The sequence below is a fragment of the Castor canadensis genome, chromosome 11 (assembly GCF_047511655.1).
Source record: "Castor canadensis chromosome 11, mCasCan1.hap1v2, whole genome shotgun sequence".
NCBI classification, from domain to species: domain Eukaryota; kingdom Metazoa; phylum Chordata; class Mammalia; order Rodentia; family Castoridae; genus Castor; species Castor canadensis.
In genome coordinates, this window is record NC_133396.1 from 114,930,402 (window position 1) to 114,948,378 (window position 17,977).

Sequence of the window (17,977 nt, forward strand, 5' to 3'; positions counted from 1 at the left end):
ACCTGGGGAAAAAAGAGAAACTGAGTAATAAGCAATAAGAACAAATAAGACACGTAGGAAAAGAGGGTGGGGCACACTGAGCACTGAAGATTGGGGAAGGGAATCCTTCCCAGGACTGTAAATAAACAAGCCGGGCAGGCCGGAGAGCCTCTGGTGGGAGCGGGGGCACGTGCCCAGCAACCAGGAAAGAGAAACCTTGTGAGACTGGCGGAGGGAGGAAAACTCCACAGGAGAGGAGGTAAGACCCACTTCCCACATGAACTGTAAACAAACATGGCGGCTGGCAGGAACAGCAGCACCACCCAGTAATTAGGAGCAGGAAAGCTTGTGAAAGCGGAGGTGGGAGGAGAACTGCACAGGAGAGGGGGGAAGACCCACCTCCCACATGAACTGTAAATAAACATGCAGGCCTGAGAACGCGGGTGCAGTGTCACCTTTCCCAGTGTGCTTGGAAAGGGGAAAGCTTGTAGCAGAGGCTCGCGCACAGGAGAAATCTGAGCAAACAAAGCCTGCAGGGCCAGGTGAGTGCTAAGCTCACCCCAGAGATCTGCATAAATAACGCCTCCAGCAACAGCAGGCAGACAGCAGCAGGCAGGCAAGCCACAGCTGCAGATACCATTCTCAGAACTGTCTCCAGACTCTTTTTTTTTTTCTTTGTCTCCCTACCTCTGATGAGAGAACAACCAAATTATACCTGCAAGCTGAAAAACTTACTGAAACTGTATTGCATTTGAACTTGGGACACTTGGTGTGTAGTTTTGTTCTACTTTATGCATCCCCTTTGATGAGACAACTACAGAACAACATCTGAGGTACCATCTCCAGGATTGGAGACTGAGATGGACACCCAAATTATTAAGACTGAAACTTCATTGCATTTGAACTTGGAGGTTTTTTGGTTTTTTAAAATTTTCTATTTTTTCATTTTATCTTAATACATTTTTATAAATAGATTTTTCTTTCATTTACTTATTTTTTATTTTTATCCTTACCTTTTTTTTTTGATTTTTGATTTTCAATCCTCTCTCTGTCTCTCTAATGTCTGTTTAGCTTACTGTCAATTAGTACACTAAAGCTCCCTGTTTATACCTTTGAAATCTTCTTGTCTGATACTTTGTTCTGTTTTCTCCCTCCAGCCTGTGTATTTGTTTTTCCCATTTCTTTAACTTCTTGATTTCCATCTCAGCTCACCCTTCCATTCTAAATATTACCATTGTTATTATTACAAGCTAGAAAATACTTAATTGCACACAGTACAGGGACAGTAACAACACCAAAGACAATGACGGGAAGACAGAAAAAACAGGGAAACCAGTTTCCCCACAGCAAAAAATTAGTACAGGAACCAGAGGGGAATAAAGAAAACAGGTACTCAGATCCAGACTACAACAAAATGAAGATAAACTATGCCAAAGGACCCAATGAAGCACACAAGAATAATTTAAAAGAAGATATACTATAGTTACTTAATGAGAATTTTATAGAGATGATACTGGATAGGGTCAACCAAAATGTACAGGAGACACTCAAGAAATTCCAAGACAACAAAAATAGAGAATTTGAAAAAGCACAAGAAGAAATAAAAGAAACCATAGAAGCACTGTATAAACACAAAAGTGAAAGAGAGAACACAATGAATAAACAGATAAATGAACTCAGGACAAAAATAGACAACATTAAAGAGGAAACCACCCAGGATATGGAAAATCTCAGAAAAAAGAACGAAACAGAACTGCAAAACAAAACGGAAGGCCAATCCAGCAGAACAGAACAAACAGAAGACAGAATCTCAGAACTTGAAGATGAAATGGTAATTAAAGGAAAAACCAAAGAACTATTAATTAAACAACTCAAGACCTGTGAAAAGAAAATGCAAGAACTCACCGACTCCATCAAAAGACCAAACTTGAGAATCATGGGCATCGAAGAAGGAGAAGAGGTGCAAGCAAAGGGAATTCGTAATATATTTAACAAAATAATAACAGAAAATTTCCCAAATCTAGAGAAAGATATTCCCATACAGATGCAAGAGGCCTCCAGGACACCAAACAGACCAGATCAAAATAGAGCTACCCCATGACATATCATCATTAAAACAACAAGTTCAGAAACTAAGGAAAGACTATTGATGGCTGTAAGACAGAAAAAACAAGTAACATACAAAGGTAAACCCATCAAAATCACATCAGACTTCTCAACAGAAACATTAAAAGCAAGAAGAGCTTGGGGTGAGATCTTCCAGACACTGAATGAAAATAACTTCAACTCCAGGATACTCTACCCAGCAAAACTATCATTCAAAATAGATGGAGCAATAAAAGTCTTCCATGATAAGCAGAAACTAAAACAATATGTGACCACAAAGCCACCACTACAAAGGATTCTTCAAGGGATTCTGCACACAGAAAGTGACACCCAACTTAACCATGAAAAGACAGGCAGCACCAAACCACAGGATAAGAAAAAGCAAGACAGTAGAGAGTAACATCAAGTTAGGTACACACAATCAAACCTTCAAACAACTAAGACAACTAAATGACAGGAATCACCACATACCTATCAGTACTAACGCTTAATGTTAATGGACTTAATTCACCTATCAAAAGGCATTGCTTGATGAAATGGATTAAAAAGGAAGATCCAACAATTTGTTGCTTACAGGAGACCAATCTCACTGACAGAAATAAGCATAGGCTAAGGATGAAAGGCTGGAAGAAGATTTACCAAGCCAGTGGCCCCCGAAAACAGGCAGGAGTAGCAATACTTATCTCTGACAAAGTAGACTTCAAACTACATTGATCAAATGAGATAAAGAAGGACATTCCATACTAATAAAAGGGGAAATAGACCAAAAGGAAATAATAATTATCAACCTGTATGCACCCAATGTCAATGCACCCAATTTCATCAAACATACCCTGAAAGACCTAAAAGCATATATAAACACCAACACAGTGCTTGTGGGAGACTTTAACACCCCATTATCATCAATAGATAGGTCATCCAAACAAAAAATCAATAAAGAAATCCAAGATCTAAAATATGCAGTATCAAATGGACCTAGTTGATGTCTACAGAACATTTCATCCAACTTCTATACAATACACATTCTTCTCAGCAATCCATGGAACCTTCTCCAAAATAGATCATATCCTAGGGCACAAAGCAAGTCTCAGCAAATATAAGAAAATAGAAATTATACCGTGCATACTATCTGATCACAGTGCAGTAAAAGTAGAACTCAACAACAACAGTAAAGACAAAAAATATGCAAACAGCTGGAAACTAAATAACATATTACTTAATGAAGAATGGATCATCTATGAAATAAAAGAGGAAATTAAAAAGTTCCTGGAAGTCAATGAAAATGAAAACACAACCTACCGGAACCTATGGGGCACAGCTAAGTCAGTCCTGAGAGGAAAGTTTATAGCCATGAGTGCATATATTAAAAAGACTGAAAGATCCCAAATCAATGACCTAATGATACATCTCAAACTCCTAGAAAAACAAGAACAAGCAAATCCCAAAACAAATAGAAGGAGAGAAATAATAAAAATAAGAGCTGAAATCAATGAAATAGAAACCAAAAACCATACAAAGAATTAATGAAACAAAAAGTTGGTTCTTTCAAAAAATAAACAAGATAGATAGACCTCTGGTAAGCCTGACTAAAATGAGGAGAGAAAAAACCCAAATTAGTAGAATCAGGAAAGCAAAAGGGGAGATAACAACAAACACCATGGAAGTCCAGGAAATCATCAGAGACTACTTTGAGAACCTATATTCAAATAAACTTGAAAATCTTAAAGAAATGGACAGATTTCTACATACATATGACCATCCAAAACTGAACCAAGAGGATATTAATCACCTGAATAGATCTATAACACAAAATGAAATTGAAGCAGCAATCAAGAGTCTCCCCAAAAAGAAAAGTCCAGGACCTGATGGATTCTCTGCTCAATTCTATCAGACCTTTAAAGAAGAACTGATACCAACCCTCCTTAAACTGTTCCATGAAATAGAAAGGGAAGGAAAACTGCCAAACACATTTTATGAAGCCAGTATTACACTTATCCCAAAACCAGGCAAAGACACCTCCAAAAAGGAGAACAATAGGCCAATCTCCTTAATGAATATTGACGCAAAAATCCTCAACAACATAATGGCAAACCGAATTCAACAACACATCAAAAAGATTATTCACCACGACCAAGTAGGCTTCATCCCAGGGATGCAGGGGTGGTTCAACATACGAAAATCAATAAACGTAATAAACCACATTAACATAAGCAAAGACAAAAAACACTTGATCACCTCAATAGATGCAGAAAAAGCCTTTGATAAGATCCAACACCATTTCATGATAAAAGCTCTAAGAAAACTAGGAATAGAAGGAAAGTACCTCAACATTATAAAAGCTATATATGATAAACCTACAGCCAGCATTATACTTAACGGAGAAAAACTGAAACCATTCCCTCTAAAATCAGGATCCAGACAAGGATGCCCACTATCTCCACTCCTATTTAACATAGTACTGGAATTCCTAGCCAGAGCAATTAGGCAAGAAGAAGGAATAAAAGGAATACAAATAGGTAAAGAAACTGTCAAAATATCCCTATTTGCAGATGACATGATCCCATACCTTAAAGACCCAAAAAACTCTACTCAGAAGCTTCTAGACATCATCAATAGCTATAGCAAGGTAGCAGGATATAAAATCAACATAGAAAAATCATTAGCATTTCTATACACTAACAATGAGCAAACTGAAAAAGAATGTACGAAAACAATTCCATTTACAATAGCCTCAAAAAAAATCAAATACCTAGGTGTAAACCTAACAAAAGATGTGAAAGACCTCTACAAGGAAAACTATACACTTCTGAAGAAAGAGATTGAGGAAGACTATAGAAAGTGGAGAGATCTCCCATGCTCATGGATTGGTAGAATCAACATAGCAAGAATGTCGATATTCCCAAAAGTAATCTACATGTTTAATGCAATTCCCATCAAAATTCCAATGACATTCATTAAAGAGATCGAAAAATCTAACATTAAATTTATATGGAAACACAGGAAGCCACGAATAGTCAAGGCAATACTCAGTCAAAAGAACAATGCTGGAGGTATCACAATACCTGACTTCAAACTATATTACAAAGCAATAACAATAAGAACAGCATGGTACTGGCACAAAAACAGACATGAAAACCAGTGGAACAGAATAGAGGACCCAGATATGAAGCCACAAAACTATAACCAACTTGTCTTTGACAAAGGAGCTAAAAATATATGATGGAGAAACAGCAGCCTCTTCAACAAAAACTGCTGGGAAAACTGGTTAGCAGTCTGCAAAAAACTGAAACTAGATCCATGTATATCACCCTATACCAAGATTAACTCAAAATGGATCAAGGATCTTAATATCAGACCACAAACTCTAATGTTGATACAGGAAAGAGTAGGAAATACTCTGGAGTTAGTAGGTATAGGTAAGAACTTTCTCAACAAAACCCCAGCAGCACAGCAACCAAGAGATAGCATAGATAAATGGGATCTCATAAAACTAAAAAGCTTCTGCTCATTAAAAGAAATGGTCTCTAAACTGAAGAGAACACCCACAGAGTGGGAGAAAATATTTGCCAGCTATACATCAGACAAAGGACAGACTATACAGGGAACTTAAAAAACTAAATTCTCCCAAATCTAATGAACCAATAAAGAAATGGGCAAGTGAACTAAACAGAACTTTCTTAAAAGAAGAAATTCAAATGGGCAAAAAACACATGAAAAAATGCTCACCATCTCTAGCAATAAAGGAAATGCAAATTAAAACCACACTAAGATTCCACCTCACCCCAGTTAGAATAGCCATCATCAGCAACACCACCAACAACACGTGTTGGCGAGGATGCGGGGGAAAAAGGAACCCTCTTATACTGTTGGTGGGAATGTAAACTAGTACAACCACTCTGGAAAAAAATTTGGAGGCTACTTAAAAAGCTAGCCATCGATCTACCATTTGATCCAGCAATACCACTCTTGGGGATATACCCAAAAGACTGTGACACAGGTTACTCCAGAGGCACCTGCACACCCATGTTTATTGTAGCACTATTCCCAATAGCCAAGTTATGGAAACAGCCAAGATGCTCCACCACTGATGAATGGATTAAGAAAATGTGGTATCTATACACAATAGAATTTTATGGAGCCATGAAGAAGAACGAAATGTTGTCATTCGCTGGTAAATGGATGGAATTGGAGAACATCATTCTGAGTGAGGTTAGCCTGGCCCAAAAGTCCAAAAATCGTATGTTCTCCCTCGTATGTGGACATTAGATCAAGGGCAAACACAACAATGGGATTGGTCTATGAGCCCATGATAAAAGCAAGAGCACACAAGGAGGGGTAAGGATAGGTAAGACACCTAAAAAACTAGCTAGCATTTGTTGCCCTTAATGCAGAGAAACTAAAGCAGATACCTTAAAAGCAACTGAGGCCAATAGGAAAAGGGGACCAGGAACTAGAGAAAAGGTTAGATCAAAAAGAATTAACCTAGAAGGTAACACCCATGCACAGGAAATCAATGTGAGTCAATGCCCTGTATAGCTATCCTTATCTCAACCTGCAAAAACCCTTGTTCCTTCCTATTATTGCTTATACTCTCTCTACAACAAAATTAGAAATAAGGGCAAAATAGTTTCTGCTGGGTATTGAGGGGGTGGGGGGGAGAGGGAGGGGGTGGAGTGGGTGGTAAGTGAGTGGATGGGGGCAGGGAGGAGAAATGACCCAAGCCTTGTATGCACATATGAATAATAAAAGAAAAAAAACAAATCAACAACAACAACAACAAAAAACCACGCTAAGATTCCACCTCACCCCAGTTAGAATAGCCATCATCAGCAACACCACCAACAACAGGTGTTGGCGAGGATGCGGGGAAAAAGGAACCCTCTTACACTGTTGGTGGGAATGTAGACTAGTACAACCACTCTGGAAAAAAATTTGGAGGCTACTTAAAAAGCTGGACATCGATCTACCATTTGATCCAGCAATACCACTCTTGGGGATATACCCAAAAGACTGTGACACAGGTTACTCCAGAGGCACCTGCACACCCATGTTTATTGCAGCACTATTCACAATAGCCAAGTTATGGAAACAGCCAAGATGCCCCACTACTGACAAATGGATCAAGAAAATGTGGTATTTATACACAATAGAATTTTATGCAGCCATGAAGAAGAATGAAATGTTATCATTCGCTGGTAAATGGATGGAATTGGAGAACATCATTCTGAGTGAGGTTAGCCTAGCCCAAAAGACCAAAAATCGTATGTTCTCCCTCATATGCGGACATTAGATCAAAGGCAAACACAACAATGGGATTGGACTTTGAGCCCATGATAAAAGCGAGAGCACACAAGGGAGGGGTGAGGATAGGTAAGACACCTAAAAAACTAGCTAGCATTTGTTGCCCTTAATGCAGAGGAACTAAAGCAGATACCTTAAAAGCAACTGAGGCCAATAGGAAAAGGGGACCAGGAACTAGAGAAAAGGTTAGATCAAAAAGAATTAACCTAGAAGGTAACACCCACGCACAGGAAATCAATGTGAGTCAATGCCCTGTATAGCTATCCTTATCTCAACCAGCAAAAATCCTGTTCCTTCCTATTATTTCTTATACTCTCTCTACAACAAAATTAGAAATAAGGGCAAAATAGTTTCTGCTGGGTATTGAGGGAGTCGGGGGGAGAGGGAGGGGGCGGAGTGGGTGGTAAGGGAGTGGGTGGGGGCAGGGGAGAGAAATGACCCACGCCTTGTTTGCACATATGAAAATAAAAGAAAAAAAAACTAGGGAAAAAAGTCATTAAAGTTAGTAAAGTAAAAAGTTTTTTCTCTCAAAACATTTTGTTTCTTAATAGGGGTAATAGTGATACATGAATAATAGCATAAACTTCTGCAAAAATATATTGGTGGGTATCATAATTTTACATACATAATTTACTAATGTGATATTCTGACTAATACAACTTTTTGAAATTAATGTTCTACAAAACAATTCGTTAGGTCATAAAATTTATACTTTCAGCAATTTCATTTTCATTGATCTATTTGAAAGTAACATCAGTCTTGGCAAATGTAAGGTCTTTAAATAATTTTTGAAATATTCAGTTTTACGAGGAATCCTTCCATTGATACAACTATTACTAGAGCTGTAAATAGTGCTTTACATGTTGTGAATACATTGAGATAAATTTACAGGGCCTTATTTCAAAGATACATATTTTAGTACATCCAGAGTGGATGATTCTTACAGGGTACTTTTTTTTTCTAAAAAGATTTAACTCTTTATGAAAATCAGTTTCATGTAAATATGAATTTAACTTTAAATGTAAATTTATATGAGGACATCTTATTGGTTTTGCTAAATTTCTTGCATCTGACGGAGTTTTCACAAAAATCCTAGGTAGCCTTATGATTTGTGTGCAGTTCCTAACAACTCTTTATGAATTCTTTCACGATGTAAAAACAACCTAATGTTAAAATTGTCTTCCTTGTTAATGATTGGTTCATCCAAAGCTTCAAATGAGAATAATGTTCCTTTCTGTCAAATGTGATGACCTTTAAATTAAATTTCTAAGTGTACAGATGTTTGCTGTATAATACTACAGAAATTTTCAAAACCAGGAGGTTTAAAATGTTTAACGAATTTTAATAACTCCCTAACATGCTTCACTGCAAAAGGTTTTTATTTCAGACCTTTACTGACTCTCTTTTACTGACTTTAAAATTGTTTTTGTGGTACTGGGGTTTAAACTTAAGGCCTCACACTTGCTAAGCAGATACTCTACCTCTTGAGCCATACACCCAGACAGTTTTCTGAGTTTTTTTTTTTCTTTTTGTGGAACTGGGGTGTGAACTCACGGCCTTATGCATTTTTCTGATTTTTGAATAGGGAAAAATAATTTGTTGACAAAGTTTATTTCTCAGGTAGTTCTTGTCCCAGCCTCAGCCAATAAAGTTAACTTTGATACAGATGCTCTAGGGACAGGCACTGGGGACGGATGAGCAAACTGTGACCTTGGTGCTGACTCTAGGCACACTCCAGTGGTGCCCTGACCAATGCTCTGCCCATTGCTCACTCTTGCAGAGGACACAGGACAACACGTGTGTTCACACCTGCCAAATGGGCTGTGCTCATGCTTTATTGTCCCACCAGACATCATTTACAAAGCACAAGTTCACAGAAAACATTATTAAGAATTTCTAGTTAGTGACAGACAGCAAAGCATTAAGCCAAGTGCATGGTCCTCCAGTGAGGGAAACTCAGGGCAGCTGCACCTGTCATACTACCATGTAGCTGGACTCATTACATAATTTCATTCTATTCTCCTAAGACACCTTTTGAAAGTAGATAGAACAAATATATTCTTCCTTGAGGAATACTGAAATAATTACAGAGTAGAATAATTTACTTACTGGTCTAAGTTCAAATAAATTAGTAATAAAGATAAGTGTAGAACTTAGACCTTCTGCCCTTAAAATTGAGGGGGTTTTGATTGTGTAGGTTCACAGATTTTCTTTCTCCAATTTTTTTAAGCCCAAGTTTCTCTCAGTTCAATGTTCTCTATGTGAGAGTAGGAAAAGCTTACATATAATAGAAATTCAATTCAACCTCAAGAACAGCCCTTGAAAATTTTCACTTTATATGTAATATATCTGATGAAATTCTAAAGATAATTTCTTCCTTTCCGAGATTAGCTGTTTCATACAGAAAGTCTGTAGTATTAGGAGCACCATTCTGTAATGAATATGTATGTCTGTGTAGTGGGTGTGTACATAAGCCACACTGCAAAAAGTAGTCCCTTATTCACACTAGATAATGCTTTTTGATATGTCAATGGTAAAGAGTCTGTATTTCATATGGTCTTTATGTGCATCAGGAAAGATCTAGTTCATGGGATGCTAATTATTTGCAACCTATTTATAAGAATGGTTCACAACCAGATTCTGTGAAGATGAATTGTTTAATCCTTCCATTGGATCACTCTCCAATTTTTGCTACATTGCCTGAAATTAACTGAATCTGGGGTTGGGACAAAGGGCAAGTGTGTAGGAGAATTTTTGGATTTTATTCTTCATGATGATTTGAAAGAAAGGTACATTAGGGATGGCCTTCGAGAAACTAGATGATTGAAATGATACTCTAGCAGCACTCTTGAAGACCTTGGGTGTAGTTAAGTAAAGCCAGTTGGACAAAGGGTAAACTAACTCATTCTTTCCAATGTCTCGTCTATCAGGAAAGAAAACATAAGTGTGCGTCTTCACTTTTAATATGATCTGATAAACAGAGAAAGGGAACAGCAGTCATTTTGCTTAATATTCCATGAAGGTATTTGAGCAGGGTAATATTTTATTGACTGAGAATATAACAAATGTCTATGTCATCTCTCAGTAATGAAACATGTCAAGAAACCATCATTGCTTGGGAAAATGAAGTTTAAAAAGCATGCTTTTGCTAATAAATCATACAGTGTAACATAATATGGTGTGACTATGTTAAACAAATAATTGTATCTACAAATGGAATCTGAGCCCCAAAGGGAAACATACACTCTTTTGTTTAGCTTTGGACTCTGCCCCACACTCACAATAGACGCACACTCTCACGCACTTCACACGTATACCATGTCACGCTTATGTTAAGATCAGGAGTAGCCTAGATCTGCTGCTCTAAAGAAACTTCACTAGTGAATACAAGCTGTTAAGATTTGGATACTCTGTCCAGTCAGTCATTCCTCCTCAAGGTCCCTGTGATGAGGCAATGGCTCTACTAATTCAATTTAAAAGACTGTATATTGAGCCTACTTACTCATCCCTAGAATAGAGTAGAATTTGAATTGAATATCAAAAATCTTCCATCCCCCAAACACAGTAACACCAGTTTTGCTACTTAGAAACATTAGCCTTGATATTTCCATGCTTATTCCAAAATTTGCAACTTCCTTTCTCCTCAAGTTTGAAAAGAGGTAACCTATAATCAGTTGACCTTCTTTATCTATAGAGATACATTCCAAAACCTCCATTGTCTGTAAGATGAAGTAAGGTTAATAATTATAGGCATTGTGATGTAACATTAGGCTACTATGTAAGGATGACTTGAACACAAGCACTTCAGTTCCACAAGAGTTGATCTGATAACCCAGACAGCTACTCAGTGACTAACAGGTGGTAGTGTATACAGCATGGGTACACTGGACAAAGGGATGATTTATATCCCAGACAGGACAGAGTAGGCCAACTTAAGAATCCATCATGCTACTTAGAACAATGTGTAGTTAAAAACTTATGAATTATCTGTTTCTGGAATTTTCAGAGTTTTTGGGTTTTGGTGGTATTGGGATTTGAACCCAGGGCCTTGCACTTGCTAGGCAGGCACTCTACCATTTAAGCCACACTCCCAGTCATTTTTGCTATAGTTATTTTCTGGATAGGGTCTTTCATTTTTCTTTTTGCCAAGGCCAGTTTGGACCTCCATCCTCCCAATTATGCATTTTGCGGAGATGGGATTACAGCTTTGAGAAACTGTACCTGGTCCAATTTTTGAAAATTTAAAATTTAATGTCTTTAGGTTGTAGCTGACAGTAGGTAACTGAAACTTTGCAATGCAAAACTGCAGATAAGGAGGTCCCCTGCAGTGCTCTTCACAGTAAGCCCCCCAAAACTGTGTACCTGGCAGATATATTGAACGGCCTTTCTGAAGTCAGAGCAAGTATTTCTTTCTACCTGTTGACCCTTTGGACAGATGCTGGAGCAGATACTCAGAGGTCTCTGAATAGAGACTTTGTAGAGGTGAATTTCTGAGGCAATAGATCATCCTGATGTTTTTGAGACCCTGAGGCTGAGTCTACTTGCTTCAAGGTCTAACTGAGCTTTGTGGACCTGTGTGTATGTGGGGTGGGCAGAATTGGGGGGCCATACTCAGGAGGTCTGACCGTTGTTACTGTTGGCAAGGTCTTATCTTAGATGAGGTGGTAAATGAGTAAACTGCTGTGGAGAAGTATGATTTGGTAAAATTAGATGGAGTATAAGGAGACACAATTCCAGACCCTCAGGCAAGAACGATGAAGTAACCGGAGTCTTTGTTCTCCAAGCTTATCAGATATACCATCTTCTGAGTAACAGCAGGTGCTCTCAGGCTGTCAGTTGATATGCCAGGTATGCACTTACAACGTCCACAAGGCCACCCCAGGGTTATAGGTTAGTGTCTTTAGGGAGAAATACAACGCCCTAAATCCCGGTGACATGTTTTCTCATCTTTTAAAAAGGACCACAAAATGGTTACCAGATCTTTTCCCCAAATTACACTCCAAGTTAACCCAGTAGATCCATGTGGAAAACGCTGTAGATAGGAAAGTGCATTTAGACGCTTGAACTGCTTCAGATTTTAAGGGAAGGTGCTAGAAAGTCTTTTGAGAGATAGAGACTGAAAAAAATCCCTCTTTATATTTGTACACATCTTCATGCTGAGTAGGAAATAGGAAATAAATATGCATGAAAGTAGAGGTGCAGAGTTGTGCAACTGATAGTCACTTTCCACAGGCCCATCACTATTTTGTGACCTCATAGAAGCTTCTCTGGACCATGTGAGACCCAGCTTCCTTTTGCTATCAGATCTCAATTCTTTCTTTTTAAGTGATACATAGTAATTGTAGAAATAAATGAGGTACAATGTGGAACTTCAGTACATTCCCTCATATAAACACCAAAGGCTAAATAATAGATCCATCATTTCATTTGTTGTCCCTTTGTGGTGGAAACATACAAATATCATCTCCTTAGCTAACTTGACATGTACAGTAATTACTACTGGCTGTAATCTCCGCAGTGTGTAATAGAACTCCATAACTTACTTCTCTTACCTATGACTTTGTACCTCTTGGCCAAACTTCTCATGCTTCCCCTCTCCCCTTACTCTCTCTAGCCCAGGGTAACTATTATTCTACTCTCTCCTTTTATAGAGTCTCAGTTCTCTGTACATCTTCTAAAAGGTCTCTGGCTTTTTAACAATGAGTTTCTGATCTGCTAAGCTCTGAAGGTGGTGCTCACCACATGTTGACATCAGAGACCATGTGAGTTCAAATTCATAACAAAAATGACGAAGACAACAAAATAATTGAATTAAGGGTTAGAAGGGATGGATATTAGAGGTTAAATATAGTTTAACCTCTCATACAGTGATAAAATAACTTTCTTTAGTAACTTTGTAGAAAATGTTCCCAGAGACACTTATTAAGAAAAAAAAAAAAAAGAAAGATAAGGTGAGGAAAAAAGTTGTACAATCATCACTGACGAAATTACCTTTAGGCAAACATTAATGATGAAAGAGAAGATTTATACTTTACTGAACTTATTCATAATATACACAGGGTTTTTCAATAATGACACCTCAATAAGCTGCCTCAACACACATCAAGCAGCTGGGTATGGCGTTGTATACTTGTATCCCAGAACTAAGGAGACTGAGGTGGGAGGATCTTGAGTTCATGACCAGCCTGGCCTACATAAAACTGAAAACCCAAACACAGCCAAACGAACCAACCAACCAAATCTCAAAAGCACATCTCAATCAAATCTCCATCCACTCATTTAGCAAATATTTCTACAATGTGCAAGAGATGTGAAATAAATAAGAAAATGGTGATTTGAGGGAAGTCTGTAAGTTTGAATCATGGAGAAGGAGTCTTGGAGTGAATTTCAAGTACTAGTGGGTCAGGTGATGAAACTGGCATTCCAGGCAGAGAACAGGGTCTGAGGCAGGATCACCACATTTAATGAGTCTGAAGAGCAGAATGAAGGATGAAGAGCAGAATGGTAAAGTAGATTAAGCAACAGAGAGGAAGTCCTGGGATGCAGTGGGGTGGTAAGTCATGGACCACATCATATCAGGCTGAGCAGGCTGAATGGGCCCTGGTTAGAATTTTGGGTTTAACTTTAATTGTGATAGGAAATCCTTGGAAGATTACAATCAGAGGTTTACTTGACTTTTTAATTTAATTTAATTTTATATTTATTTATTTATTTGGCATTACTGGGGTTTGAACTCAGAGCTTTGCACTTGTTAAGCAGGTGCTGTACTGCTTGAGCTACCTCCACCAGGCCTTTTTTGCTCTGATTATTCTGGACATGGGGTTTTGTTTTTTGCCCAGGTCAGCCTGGACCACAGTCTTCCTGTTTAGGCTTCCCTCTGTTGCTAAAGGTGACACCATGCCCAGCTTTTTACCATTGAGATGGGGTCCCAGAAACTTTTTGTCTGCTATGCCTTGAAACTGTGATCCTCCTGATCTCAGCCTCTCCTGAACCTTGAGATGACAGGTATGCACCACTGCATTTAGCTATCGGGTGAGGTGGGAGCTTGTGAAGTTTTTGCCTAGGCTAGCCTCTAACCTCAATCCTCTCTATCTCAGCTTCTCAAGTAGTTAGGATTACAGGCGTTGGCTACCAGTAGCACGCTGCTTGGTTTTATGTTTTAAAGTATACCATCCTTACTTCTTTGTAAGAGATTTATGGACAAGAGAGGGAGCAGAGAGAGCAGCTCTGAGTATTGAAATGGTCCATATTATGAATATTGGGAGTTTGAATTGCAACGGCAATCACAGTAATCACTTATAGAATGCTTATAGTATGCCAAGCACCAGTCTAAGCATTTTATAGAAGGCAAGTCACAATTTCCTTTTCTACAGATGATATAACTGAAGCACAGGAAGTCTCAATGCCTTGCCCACAGTAGTTAAGTAGCAGAGCTGAAATTCAAACACTGACAATCTGACTCCAGAATCCATGTCCTCAGTTTCAGTAGAATCTGTGGAGCTGGAGAAACATGGATAGTGTATTTGCACCTTATTGCTGCTGTAACAAATTAGTGAAAACTTAGTGGGTTATATACCATGAGTTTATTATCTTGCAGTTCTGGAGGTCAGAAGTCTGTAGTCAGTTTTACTGGGATAAAATGAAGATGTCAGCTGACCTGTGTTCTTTCTGGAAGCTGACAGGGAAAATTTGTTTCCTTGTATTTTTCAGTTTCTAGAAGCCAACCTTATTCCTTGACGCATAACCCTGCATCACAGTGTTTTCTTCCTCTCCTTCCATTACCACCCTCATAACCTTTTTCTCTCTTTCTAATCTAACTCTGATCCTCCTAACTCCCTCTTATGAGGATCCTTGTGATTACGTGGGTCCTATTCAGATAATCCAGGGCAATCTCCAGTTAATTTAATCACAGAAGCAAGGTCCCTTTGCCATGCAACATGGCTATTCACAGGTTCTAGAGATCTGGATGTGGGAACTTTAAGCCTACCATGAACAGGTTGGAGTTACATTTTAAAGGTAGTGTTAATAAGACTTTGCTGACCAATTATATTTGGAGAAGAAGAGAAGGATTTATTAATCAAAGATGTTGCTTAAAATCTTTTTGGCTTGGGCAATTGTCTGGTACAATTTATCAGGATGTACAAAACACTGGGGAGAATGAGTTTTGTAAGAGTAAAATAAAGTGTTCAGTTTTGTCTAGGATAACTTTGAATTGCCAAGGTGCGATCTCAAGAAGTTGATATAGAAATTCTGAGTGTTGTGGGGGATGGGAGACAAGGCTAGAGAAAAGAACTTAGGAATTGAAATTTTAATGTTACTTAAAAACCATAGAATGGGTTGAGATGATCAGGGAAGAGTGTTGCTTAGAGAGGAAGAAAGATCCGGAGACTGGTTGCTGAAACATTGATCCTTAACAAGTTTTAGAATTTCAGTAGAGAAGTACCAGCAAAGGGAACTGGGAAGGAGTGGTCATGGAGTAAGAGAAAAAAATTAGGAAAGTGTGATGATGGATAATAAAAGAGAAGAGTGTAATGGAAACTAAGTGTCACCCAAAATGCATCCTGTCCATTTTCCATGGAATTATAACAGTAGCTGGGCACCCACTGAAAAATCATATTTTCAAACCTTTGTTGTGCCAAAGAGTGACCATGGGACTAAATCCTCACCAATGGAATGTGAGAAGAATATGTGGCACTTCCAGGTCCTTCATTCTACATTGCATATGTCCTTTTCATGCTCCTTCCCCAACTTCCATGATTTAAAGAACAATATACTATGGAATGGAAAGATAAAGATGGAGAGTGGGGAGCAGAGCCGACCTCACTCCTGGATCCGTATGTGAGAGAGAAGTCAATGTTGCCATTATTTAAGGCATGATATTGTAAAGGCCTTTGACCTTTGAGCCACTCTATCGTTTGTCTAGCTACATTTTACATAATTCAGACACAGCATTAAGTTAAATTAAATGTGCCCATAAAACTTCCTCCACATTTTGAATCCTGAAACCTATGCAAACCATATGCAAACAAACTGTAGAATAACTGGAGTATATTCTTATAACAAATAATTGAGTCCCACCCAATTACAGCATTACCTTCAGCCAATCATAGGATGTCAACTGATGAGACCATGTCCATATAAGGCAAATGCTTCAGCACACCATGCCCAAATAAGGCAAATGCCCACTGTGAGCAGTCAAGCTGCTCCTGTATTGTATGTCCTCTTTCTGTCTATAAATACTGTCTGCCATATAGCTTGCTGAACCTCTTCCAGTTCTGAGAGCTGCCCAATTCATGGATTGTTCTTTGCTTGAATAAACTCTGTTAAATTTAACTTGTCTAAAGTTTTCCTTTTAATAATTTATGATTTTAGAAGTGGGATTCATCTTATATAAAATTAAAAATTATATATATATATATATGTATATATATATATACACACACATATATAATTGACTTTATGGTTAGGCAGGTGGCCTGGACATGCTAAAAAGTTATGGCCTTTATTTACAATGCTGTAACAAAGCATTTGTAAAGCTGTTGCTAATGACAAGATTGTATGGCCTGTGTCAACTGAGACTGTAGTTAAAGAAAAGCAGCTGGAAAAATCTAAGAAGGTCAGTGTGTATAGTATATATTTCCAGATCCTTGCTGCTTTAGCAAAGTCTTTAATAAGATAAACGCCCTTAAAAATAGTAGCTTGTTTGCAAACAGAGAAGCAAGAGAATAGAGAGTATCCAGAAGTTTAGGGTCTTGCCTAAACTTGGAGAAGCTGACTTCTGTACAGAAGGAGAAAAGATAGTTTCTGCATGGAACATTGAGAAAGAAAGAAACAAACAAAAAAACCCATTAAGCTCACCAGGTGGACATGACTGGGCAAAAAAAAAAACAGACAACGGGTATTGCTTTCCCAACCAGGCCTGTTGGTGTATAAGACCTCAAAGTAGCTATGAATCGAGTCAGAAAAATACATGACGAACAAAGGAATAATAAAATAAAGCAAGAGTTAGAATAAGTTAGAGTAATATCCATAAAGTAACTTTGTTTGTGTTTATGTTACTGTACATGGAACCAATTGGAGGCAAAACCAGCTAAAGTCAACTTAATTTTTGTGGAAATTAAAAAAAAAAGATTGTTTAAGCCTGAAATAATTCACAGGACATGAAAATTGCACCAGCAGGAAACAGAGCATGAAAGCTATTCAGTCAGTAAGAGAAGATGGTCCCCATCACTCACTTTCCATGTGGCCTTGAAGGATAAAGGACTAACAAGAACTTACCAGTGTTCAAGATCAGAGGGGTGAAGGACAATGATTAAGAGTTCCTCCTAGAGAGCAGAGTTACTCCTGCTTAACTAAGGAAGCTTGGCTTCAGGAATAGCATATTCAAAGTCTGCCCATTCAGAATTCCATCATTCCTGTGGACCAGTGACTACTGTGTATTTCCTATTATTTTAATTTTTATTCTTTTAACTTTGATTTTTTTTTTTTGAGTCAGGGTCTTGCTATATTGCCCTGACAGTCCTCAAACTCCCAATCCTCCTGCCTTAGCCTTCTGAGGTCTGGGATTATAGACTTAAACCACTATGCCTAC